Source organism: Lepeophtheirus salmonis, chromosome 1 (assembly GCF_016086655.4).
Source record: "Lepeophtheirus salmonis chromosome 1, UVic_Lsal_1.4, whole genome shotgun sequence".
In the NCBI taxonomy this organism is placed as follows: domain Eukaryota; kingdom Metazoa; phylum Arthropoda; class Copepoda; order Siphonostomatoida; family Caligidae; genus Lepeophtheirus; species Lepeophtheirus salmonis.
In genome coordinates this window covers 25,932,030-25,944,636 of record NC_052131.2, presented here as the reverse complement: position 1 = coordinate 25,944,636, position 12,607 = coordinate 25,932,030, and positions in this window count along the sequence as shown.

Below are 12,607 nucleotides of genomic sequence, written 5' to 3'. Positions count from 1 at the left end.
TAAAGACGATCAGGAATCAAGATTGTTTTGTGCACTTTTAATGGAGTCTCTTTACAAGACACCCTCACATAGTAGTCCACAGGGTTAAGATCCGGCGAGTTAAGGGGCCACATTTACTTTGCCCCAAACATAAAGGTCTTATAAATGTTTTTGGACAAACCACACTAAATGAAAATTCTAAAATGAAACTGGATCTGTTAACATCAATTTAAGATATCTGGCATTATTGTAAATGAAGTTTATTGTATCCTTGGATGTTTCCCCGGCACGAAAGCAAACAATAATGACAGCAGGACGTTCGTATTAGGACAAAATCTTAATGATTTTTTATTTTATTTATACAGTTTTGTCAGTTGAATATGATGAGAATGCCTTCATAAATATAGATCTGAGGTTTGCCAAGATATTGAGTTAAGAACTTACCCTGTATATATGATTCTAGTATGTGTCACTCCAGGCATTTTCGCACTGTGAATTTTTCCTGGAACTTTAACCCTCATTTTATATTATGGCAAAAATATATCTTCTCGCATATAATTTAAGGTTTAAATTTGACTTGACGTCATTTCTAATGTATTTGTAAATTCATGAACGTAAAATGAGCACATAAAATTCAATTTTAATATATCTAATTTAGAAAATATTAAGCATGATATACCTTTTGTCTCCTTGACAGGTTTATTGAGTTTTTACTAAGAGTTGGATTCACAAAATTCCTAAAAGTTATAGTAGCAAGTGCAGACTGTATTTGTTCAAATTTATTTTGTTTCTGCTCCTGATTAATCTTTTCTCTCAGCTAAAGTACGCAGTCAAAAATACCCTTCGAATTCATCATTAAAAGAAACAAAAGTTAATCAATATGAATGCTTTGCATCTAAATTGAATTAAAATGCGCTCATCTCAAGTTATTCTTTGTATAAAACTTGAATTACAAAGTAGTTCAAGTGAAGGAAATCCCATTTTGAGCTTGAAAAAATAAGTGCAAAGATACAATTATTCTATAATATATATATGATGATGAAAATTCCTGAATGTTCAGGTGGGTGTATGTATTATATATATATATACATACACTCTCAAGCCTGTATTAAGCGGTCAGACAAGAGAAACGGAAAAATCGAATGCTTAGTGTAGATGACTTCTTACACCCGGTTTCCCATTTTGTAACAACTTCAAATTGAAAACTGTATATGTCCCTTTAGTGCCCTGACACGCTTAAAAAGGTAGCTGTTAGACCATGTTTGACTCTATAGGTAAAGAATAAACTATCGTAAAATTATTTAAAAAATGAAAGATAAGACAAAATATCTAAGATCTTCATCGTACGTATTTTGACAAAATTCTCCAATGATGGATGAGTCAATTGGTCTTTTTCTCTCTCCTCTCCCCCATTAAAGTGATGGATTCCACACACACACACCTCCTTCTACCCCCTGTCAGAAGGAACGTCAAAGGAATGTCTTCATACATACAACCTCATGTTATAAATATGATATTTTCAGAACCCTTGTCAAAAACATTCGCAAACAAAATAATACGCATTCAGTGTAGTTATGAATTGGAACATTGTAACTCTCAGAAAGATAAAAGCCCAAAATGAGTTGGCAGTTATCCAATGTCTTATTCTTCCCAATTGTTGGACTGCTTTCTATTTAATAGTAATCAGAACAGTTTTATAAGAAATAACAAAATCTTCGATATTTATATCCGTTTTTCATGAGCACACGTTCTTACTCAATACTTGAAATTTCTCCCTCAAGAATTAAAAAATAATATTAATTGATTAAATTTCTTTAATAAAATATGATTGGATGACCTCGAATTACTTTAGCTTGTTACTAAACCTCATCGTAATTCATATTCACTTTGTAAAATTCTATTATCTAAAAGATCTATTGAAAAAATATGTATCTCAAAGGACTTTTGTTTCATTTTGTATTTTTTTAAGTGATCCCATTCTGAAATATTAAAATTATCTAGTCATGCCGTCATGAAATAAGAAAAAAGTGATGAAAATGTTGATTATTTGCTAGTAGACTCCTAATTGTTTCCCTGTGTAATTTAACAAGAACAAGATGAAAAAATATTTTTTGGGATATTTTACAGATTTTTAAATAAAAACGCGAACATGAAAACTACTTGAAACATAACTCCAATATCTTTCTAATTGTTGCCCCATTTCTAATTCCAATGGAGAGATGAAAGGCCTCCTGCAAAAAAAAAAGCGCCTTAATATATAGATTATATATTTCATTCTGTCTAGTGATGCATTTGTTGAACATTAATTTGAAAAGACAAATGAGATCGTATTACATACGGTCAAATAATAATATATATATATATAAATGCTATATATTGAAGTTGATTTATTTCAACTTCCATTGAGCATTAGTAATCAATAATAGTTTCGGAAAGGAAATGACTTTGAAGACTTAAAATTTAACTGGTATAGAGACTTTTTAAACATCAAAGATTACATAATAAACAGAAATCAAAGTCATGTTGGAGGCATATAGCTCACATTAGGACTTCTTAAGTCTTACTCAATTGGCGTGAGACTCATACATTTTCAATTTACCTCACTCCAGGCATAGCATTTTCCACGCTTCCTCAATCAAAACAACAGTTGATATAAGAATGAGCAGGCTGTAGAGCAGAAAACCTCCACCTAAAATCATTCGAACCCGCTAAAAGTAATATTAATTTCTTCAAAAGTAATGCTTGACTGTGCGTTTTAAACGTTTTTTTGGGACTTTCCAGGATTGCTTTGCTTGGTTTTTTCTTAGTTTAAATTTTTTGGAGAAGAAATTCAAAAATCCATGGCTATTTTCAAAAAATTAAATTAAGAATAAAAACCTCCGTAAATCCACTGCTGTTCACAAAAAAATTAAATTTTAAATATTTTTGAAAAAATCAGAAAATCATAAATATTGACAACGAATTAATTTTTTTTCAAAAATTATATTTCAAATAGAAAATTTAAAAAATTAAATTTTTTCTAGAATAATTTCAAAAACCCTTAATTATTCACAGAAATTTGAATTTTTTGGTAATGTATATTAAATTTTCAAGTAAAAAAAATTTTTTTCTTAATTTTAGGTGTTTGTAGTCCATCCAATCAACCCTTGCGGAAGCCCCTGTTTGACCATGAACTCTCAAAATTAAATTTAAGTTATTTATTTCAATTTGTTCAAAACCCTGGTCAATTGTGCATGCTTAACTTTTGTGTGCCCTCGACCTCTCTAAATTATATTTGAGTTCTGTATCTCAATATTTTCAAAAGTTATTTAATCGATTTTGCGTTTTTAATATTTTGTGTAACTTTTAACCCTCACCTATTCAAATTTAATGGCCTTTTACTATTAAAATATATAATCTTCCAATAAATTTTTACCTACAAATTTTCAAAACTTAAGAGCCATCTGGTACACTTTTATGCTACTATTGTATTCTCAAAACATCAACAACTTCTTTGTCACCCGTTAATATATTCCTTTGCACTCGAAAAACGGAACCTCCCAAATGGAAATTAAATTTCCTCCACCTCGTCAATCCAATCTTAGTAGACAGAGGGACATAATGAACGTTGAACAATTAATTACACCTAGCGGCTGTAAATGAAATTATAGAAACTTATTTGAAAAATAAAACGTGTTGATTACTCATTAGAGAACTTGATGCAAGAATTTGAGAACCTTCAGCCTCAATTATACGCTTCACATGCCCCCGGAACACTTTGCACATGCTGACAATGTAGTACTTCGACCTTGATCACCACTCTTTCTCAACCGACTGCTTTAAGGACTCAAAACTGCTGTGACGTTATCTACAGGCCTTATTTTCAATTCGCCACTAGATGCTTTATTCATGGGGATTCAGTTATGGGCTCTGCAGTGGCCAGAAATACTTAGGAATGAACTCCATTTTTTATCTGCATAATTTTGCCCGTATGTACAGGTGTCCTGTCCTGTTGAAAGTAATAATCGACTTTCTTTGATTGCTTTTTGATCTTACAGACCTAGGGAAGTACTTTTGTAAAGTCATCAAGAAATCCTTGCTAGCCAAACGGTATCCAATGGGGAACCAATTTGGATACCGTTTGTAACTTTCAGATGAAACAATGCCAAGCATAATACTGAGATCGGAGGTTTGTTCGTGGGCACTTCATGAATATTCCATGTTAGCAATGGTAATGACAATAAATAAACCAAAGGGTCAACCATTTCGAAAAATTGTTTTATATTTACTAAAATCAGTATTTTTGTATGGTCATATGTTGCTTTTTTTTCAAAGGTGGCAGGTTTGATTATATTTACATCAAAGGGTCAGAAAATATAGTTTTTTAGTTCATACTAAATCGTTTTAGTTTAGAATTTTAACTCAAAATAAGCTAAATATAAATAAAATCTTTTTAATTGGCTATCTTTAAGATACCGAGTTCGCACAACTTGGGATTAAATTATTTCACAAGGATCCCACACCACCTTCTGACAGAGGGCATGAAAGACAGGAGGCTCGAGAGGTACGAGAAAATCCTCACATGGATAACGGCAAATGGCAAAATGACAAGAATATTTTCACAGTTGATCTATTCCATAACCTCTGAAACGACTGTTGGCTTAAGGAAACAAAAGAAGAGGTCCAAGGGTTTACTGCACTAAATATCCGGCCCAAAAAATGGTCCTCGGCGTTGTGAACTCTGATGGAAAGAAGATACATCCGTTCTTTTTCAAGGCTGGACAGAAAATCGGCCAAGAGGTCTTCTATATGGTACTTAGGTACACCATCTTGCCTTGGCTGAAAGTCATTTACCTAGAGAGTACCTGCATGTTGGCTCAGGACTGTGCCCCTCTCACACGTCTGCTAATAGTGAAAAGTTCTGTGTAAATAACATGGCTCGACTCTGGTCAAAAGAGAGAAGGCCACCTTCCTCACCAGATTTGAACTTTTTTATATGGGACACATTGGAGAGAGAAACCAACAGGACCTCATTCCCAAAAGTGGACACACTGAAGTCTTCCATAGTGGCTGCATAGGACAACTTGTCAGAGGAGTTTGTCACCAACTCCTGCATGACCTTCAGGGCACGTGTGAAGGCTGTGATTAATGATGATGGTGGCCATATTGAGTTAGAAAAGCTTTGCAAAAACCTTGTCTACATGTCTTGTTAACTTTATTTTTTTGCTTATTATTGAAAATATAGAATAGTTGATGCATTTATAAATCCATCTCTCGAATCCACGTCTTGCTACCCTACCATGTAGATATCTAACATGAACCATATCTAAATATATTCGGTTAAAATGCATGGATATATTTTATATTATGTTCTAATTACAATGGAAGAAGGCGAAAGCGTAAAATCATATACTGTATAGTGATTCATCAAATAGATAGAGATACATTCTCTGTCAAAATTATGAATACTACTTATTATGTACTACGTGGATTTAAAGTCAAAATTATACATCCTTTCATATAGCTTGTGTAATAATGTCAAGCCTTACTTCATTCAGTTTAAGGAAGATGAAAGAAAATTTTTTTTTTTTTTTTTAAAACAGAGTAGATTCAAATCAAATATAATATTTTGAGAAAGTTTGTAATTCTCTTATAAGAAATATAAATAAAAGTTTATTTCATACTTCAAAATATGTTCATATTTTCAATTGAATTCATTATTTCCTGATTTTCTATTTGATTTGAATACTTTGATGGAGGGATATAAATAATATTTCATTTGCATGTATATTAAGGCAGTGTCGATTGTAGCATATCAAGGTAAGGATGGGAGAGATCCGCATGTTCTTGGATCTGGGTTGGTTTTGAATCTTTCGACGTTAAAATTCAAGTAAATTCCAGATGCCGAAGAATGACAATTTTTATGAGGATTTTACCCAAAGTTCGGCTCAAATTAAATAAGATTAAGGTTATATTTGTTTCTGATTACTCATGCTGAATCAATGAATAACCCAATGTTATTACCATTAGTTATTATTATAATAACATTAGTCAAATCTTTGCATTTATTGTATCTCACAACCTCTCGTCCGAAAAGGAATAAGAAAAAAAGTCTGAAATCAGTTAGTAATTAGCCAATCCTTTCCACTATGGAATTATTCTTCCATAATAGTTGAAACTATAAGGTTTTATACAATGGAAATCATATTTTTTAACTTGCAGCTTACTTCTTTTCGCCAACTGCATAAAGAGTCCATGAAGAGGTGCTCAAAAACGTTTCTTTAATTTAACAAAATTATGAATGCTATAAAAAGATTTAATGATTACTTCCTTGGTCCTCCAACTCCCTTTTACTTTTCTTTGGAGACAATACTGTTGAAGTGAGTTTTTAAGTCTATCAATGTAAGCCTTATAAAGTAAACTCCAGCAGGCTTAATCAAGGGGAGGCTCCAACGTCTTGGATCCCTTGCTAATAAAAAGGTTGGATCAGAAACCCTCTTCACTATTCAGAAGGAGAAATCCTCCAGCCCTGCGGACGCCCCACCTTACTATCTATCAAAAATCCATCCCTCTAATCTCTAGTTTTGTTATATATTTGACCCTAATACCATTGAAAAATATATTATTACATAACTATAGTGAGTAATCTCGAGTGAATGGCCACGAAGATGATAATCAAGCTCCAGACTCTTATATTTGCGGTGCATTTCAGAGGTGTCTGCCCTTCACCCGGACTAGTGAAGTTGGCTCTCGACGAGTTTAAATTAATGTATGTATAATCTATATTAAGTTGTGCCTCTAAATAGTATCTTCACAACGAGCAATTGGCTAGTACAGCAGTCGCTGCTCCTTTTTTTCTTCCCTTAAGGCTACTAAGCAACCTGTAGTTAGTGTTGTTATGCTCTCCAACATAAACCTTTATACCAAGTAGCGAAACGTGACCGTTAGCCAGAGGAGATACAATGGTGCATCTTTTTAACACTTTTTTTGCAAGATGTTGTTTTTCATATGACGTCACTCTCATTTTTCTTGCTACCGACGTAGGATGGGATGTAATAAAGAGAGTGATTGATGAGGAACGCCTACCGCACTCTAAAATTGCTCTGGGGAAAGAAGAAATTATTTTATTGTTTGATTTTTCCTTTTTTGAATTTCCCATTAAAGTGAAGAAGACAATGACAATTATACATTTATGATTGATTGATTGTATTATAATAATAAATGTATGATTTAAGATACAATGGTCAATTATTGTAAGAGGTGAGAAATTAGACTCGAGACTCCATTGTTTAATATAAAATGTATACTTTTACATTAATATTATATGAAAAGATAACGCAGAATAAACATCCTAATTTTTGAATTAGAATAAACACATTTTTGGGTTAACAAAACTCTATATGATAATAATATTCTCTAGTTAAGCTAAGTCCGTCTTCCGGACTTCAAATGAGCATCTTCTAAAAAGTAAAAATATTATATAGTATCATAACTCCTAATTATATCTCCAAATAATAACTAAACAGTACCTCAAGAAAGAAAAAAAAATCATGTGAACCAATGCATTTTTCAGCTATTGATTACGTATGTCCTCGTTTGGCTACTTGGTTATCCTTATTCTAACACATCCACTACGTCTGTACGTATGCGCACGCTGAATGAGGATGTGTGGGAGACGGAGAACGAAGAAGAAGAATTATGAATTTTTAGTACCTATTACTTTGAATAAATTCAAAAATCACGGTTTATCATGTACACAAAGTACTTTTCAATGAAGACATTAAGTCTGTTTTTATTCTTAATGCCATTGCATGACATTACAACAAGGCGTATTGGAAATTGTCCATTTTATTTAGTAAACATATCAACTATGAGCCTCCAAAATGGCGTCACCTTCAATTATGAATTAAAACTGCTTTGTAACGCATTTTCACAGACGTCATAAATTGTATCATAATTGAAGGGGATGCCTTTTTGAAGGCTCAAAAATTATTCTTTCCAATATAATAATTAATTGTGATCTACAATATGGAAATGAGATTGTATAAGGATATAAAAATATATTTTAATGAACATATTTATAGAAAGTAAAAGGGGGGATGTCCAGAGGATTAAAATATATATATAAATTTGGGGGGGAGGGTCTTGGTTTTAGATTTTTTTTGAAAAAAAATCCTAAAATTGGAATTTTTTAAAAGCATTTCCTAAATAACAAAATATTTCAATAAATAAATTTTTATGAAAAAAAAAAAAATTCAAATATTAAATTTTTCAAAAATTCCTAGCTCTGGACAAAAATATAATTTTTTGGAACAAAATTTTAGAAATATACTTCTGTTCACAAAAAAAATAAGAATATATATTTTGGAAATAAATTCAAAAATGAAATTTCAAATATTAAATTTTTTCGAAAACATTTTCAAAATTCATAACTATTTTCTTATATTACATTTTTAGGAAAACAATTTCAAAATTCCATAGTTGCTTGGTAAAAAAATTTTAACTATTACATTTTTTTGAAAAAAATTTCAAAAATTAATAGTTATTTTAGTTATAAGTAGTTAATTTTTTGGCGAAAAAATCTATAAATTAATTTTTTTTGCATAAAAATCTGGAAATTTAATTTTTCGGATATTTGGAGTGGAGGGATACAGCCCCTCCAGCAAACACCTTTCAGAGGCCCTAGTTTAATTAAACGTCATGACCCTTTAACTGCTTTCCTAAAAAAAAAAACAAGTATTAATCAAGCTTTGAGGTTATAGCATTATATACATCTATGGTCATGACAGTTAAAGTTGGTCTCCTCCCAAATATTTTTACAATTGTCAGGACTGCCACGTTCATTTTCAGTGTCTTTTATTTTTGCATACATGTACAAAAAAATTTATAGTACGTTTTCCCTGACGTTATAAATTGCAAGAGTGAACGCTATTTTGGGGGCTCAAAGTTATTTTTAATACATAAAATGGACAAATTTCCAATAAACTTTAAACTACTTCAAATACTTTGAAATGACTTCTTTATGTCTATGATTAACAGTGTTATTTGCAAATAATCAAAGTAATATTTAATAATAACCCATAAAAATGTCAATATTTGTAAGATATATTTTTGCTGATTGGTGAAGGGGGGACTGTGTGTCTGAGACAAGTTGGATAATTAGAATTTTTTTTTTATCCTTTTCATAGTAACAGTTAATTTACTATCTATCTACAATATGGAAATATGATTGTATAACTAAGTTACTCATAACTAGAGATGGGATTTGTGTGAGAAAATGAGTAGCATCGTTAATATCAGACGCCTGTTATATGATTTTTTTTTTTTTTTAGGTGGGGAGGGGGGAGAAAATGAATTGCTACTTTAAATAAGAGAGCCTTGCACATTTATAACGACATTTATACCGGGAAAATATAAGAAACATATTTAAATTTATATATACTTATTTTATTAGTAATTTTACGCCAAAGATAGGCAATGATTCTTCTTTTAAAGGGAGATGTTATCACTTCCACGACATACGAAAAAATAAACAAAAAAGAAGAAAGAGCACACGCCGTTTTTTCTTTTCTCATCTGTATACATAGTTTTTTTATTTACAGATATCCTTTCTATCTTATAAAATATTTTTTACATTTTAAGGTCATATATAAAATAAAGCAAGGCGTTCGAGGCAAAGAATGTTGATAGCCATTAAGGTTTAAGTCATTTTATTTTTTAGTATTAATTTGATATCCATAAGTTCACTATTTTCCTTAATTTGAATGAAAAAGGGGCTTTCATTGTTATAAAACTTGGTTGTTTAAGCCTCCAAAATGTACAATATCAAAGTTCTGACTTCACATGAAAATGCATTATAATGCTCTGACTCTCCTTATGCATATTTTCATCTTCTCCTTTACTCCTGTCCCAGAATGTATTTTTCAAAAATAAAGAACTTATGAGAAAAACTCTTATTCAACATCATTATTTGCAAGGATGCCTTGCAACCACACATCTCCTTAAACAATAACAAGTATAATATACTCTAGGCTAGGGTATCCATTAATCTTGTTCAACAATAAACAATCATTTTTCATTCACTTAAAAGCAATAACAATATGAAGAAGCACATCAAAGGATCCATACATTCTACATAATGTTGAGGAAGACGGATAATGAGAAATGAGAATGCAGAAATGAAAATATTAGATTTTAATATTGTTTTTACATTGTACGTATTTGAATATTTTAAATATGTACATAAGTATGTTATTCAAGCCTTAACAGATTTAGTCTCATTTCTTGCAGCACAGAAAGTGCAGTATTATGACTTGTTATTGTAAAGTGAGGCTATTTGATATCCGAACCAATTTTGGTTATAAAATGTAGAAGGATTATCCAATACTGGTTTTGGATTTCTGTTAAAGCCTTAGATCCCCAGTTTATTGCAGCGCCCGCTAACAATTGATGCACTACTGCCCAACCTCTGAGATTTTTCCGTTTTCAATACCCCATATCAATAATTATTGTTTTGATGTCCTTGTTCGAAGTAAAAAAAAAAATCTTGTCTATCCTTGAAAAGACAACGGGGTTTGTTTGTTTGTTTGATTTAAAAGATTTTTACTTTTTTTTTGTCACAAACTGAAGTTAAAAATATTAATTCTAACTAAAATTTGCCTTTTCTACAAAAAAACGATGACTAAAAGTTGATGCAGTTTTGTCCCTCCCCTCCAACGTAAAATTCTAATAACGTCATAGGTAAGGAATATACAAATCTGTGTACGTATAATTTACCTCTTTCTTTACACACCAGGAAAATTCATCAGGAAGATAATTTGAAATACATATATTTGGAATATATAATAATGAAAAAAATCCGCAAGGGGGGGGGGAGCCCCTCCGAATTAAGAAATTGTTGCTTTTTACTAGATTTGTTTTCATAATTCGGGCAAATTATCAAGTAGAGCAAAATAGTAAATATTTGAAATTGAAAAAAAGGAAAAAAATTATAGTTAAAATTTAAGTTTTGAATTTTTTTTATGCATAGGTATGATTTTATTATTTATTCTTTCAATAATTGTAATATTTGTATTTTTTTCAAAAAAATTAATTTTCTTACAATAGCTATATGGATTTGGAATTTTTTTTTCGAAAAATTTAATATTTGAATTTTTTTTCAAAAATATCATATATAAAGTCGGAATTTTTTCCCAAAACTTTTTTTTTTTTTGTGAATAGGTATAAATTTTTGAATTTTTTCCAAAAATCAAGCCTCCCCCACATAAAATTATACAGGGATTAGCATAAGTTAAACATTATGTGTAGGTTGATCGTAGAGAAAAACACCCTAGATAAATATTTTAGAATTCTCCATATTTTATAAATTATTAAATATACCTGCTTTATCGAGTACCTCCCTTAGACCTGATTAAAATGCTTCACATGCTGAACGCACCATAGATTTGGAAAGTTTCGCCCATTCCATCTCAATTGAGGCACAAAGATCTTGCAAATTTAAATATTGATGATTTTTACCTTCGACTCGAGGAACTCTATGCAATATAGTCGAGGGAGTTAAGATCTGGACTCGAAGATTTGTCCCAAAAAGGAATTTTTCCTTTAAACCAACCTTGGCATTGAACGCTGGTATGTATTGGAGCTGCATCTTCCTGAAAGATAACCTTAATCGTTTTAGATGAATTGGGGTTAAAGAACAGAAGGACTATAGGCTTCAAAACATATGAAATGTAGTCACCCGTCTTCAAACGGACGCCCTCTGGAATAAAAACTAAAGGAAGTTGATTTCCTGTACTTGAAATCCCTGCCCAAACCAAAAGGGGTCTACTATTAATCCGTTTCTTAATTGTTCTTAGGATATATCTTTTGATGATGAGGCCAAGATTCAGTCGTTTTAACGGTAGAATTTTTGATCCAGGTCCCATTTCTTCTCATCCAAAAAGACAATATTTCCTCTCCGCGTGTAAAGTTCTAATAATGTTTTATTTATTTGAATCCGTTTCCTCCGTGCATTCCGTGAGATTCTGACTGTTACTAAAATTCAGAGAAACCATCCCTAGGTCCTTATGGAGGATTCGATTCATCGAAGTCCTTGACTCGTTGATCACCTTTGACGATTTTTGCCATTGATCTGTTGGGGTTTCTATATATTTTTAATTTAACTTTTTTGACGTTATTTGGGTTCTGAGTGGACCTTGGACGTCCACTTCTTGGTTTATCATCAACGTTTCCGGTCTCTCGAATCTTTTTAACGTTACATTTAACAGAAATGAAACTGATTAAAGGTCTCAAAATCTGTCTGATAAATTTGAAGGGTTGATATGCCAGCAAGATGAAGACTCTCTAGTGATTTTCTACTTCTACACGCTACTTAATTCCTAACCAACGATTGCAACATATTTGCTAGTTAGCTTTAAGATCCCCCCTCCCCCCCCTAAATTATGGAATGTGACTTCCAATTTAATTATCAATCTTTTTGACGAGTGTCAAAATTATATTGACTTTTATTTTATATTTAAAAAAACAAAAAAAATAATTAGGATATACAAGCAAATTAGAAGGCTATATAGAATCAGATACAGTTCAACGTCTATAGGTTAAATTCTTTTTGCAGGATAGAAAACCGTTATAGAGAAAGAAATATATATAT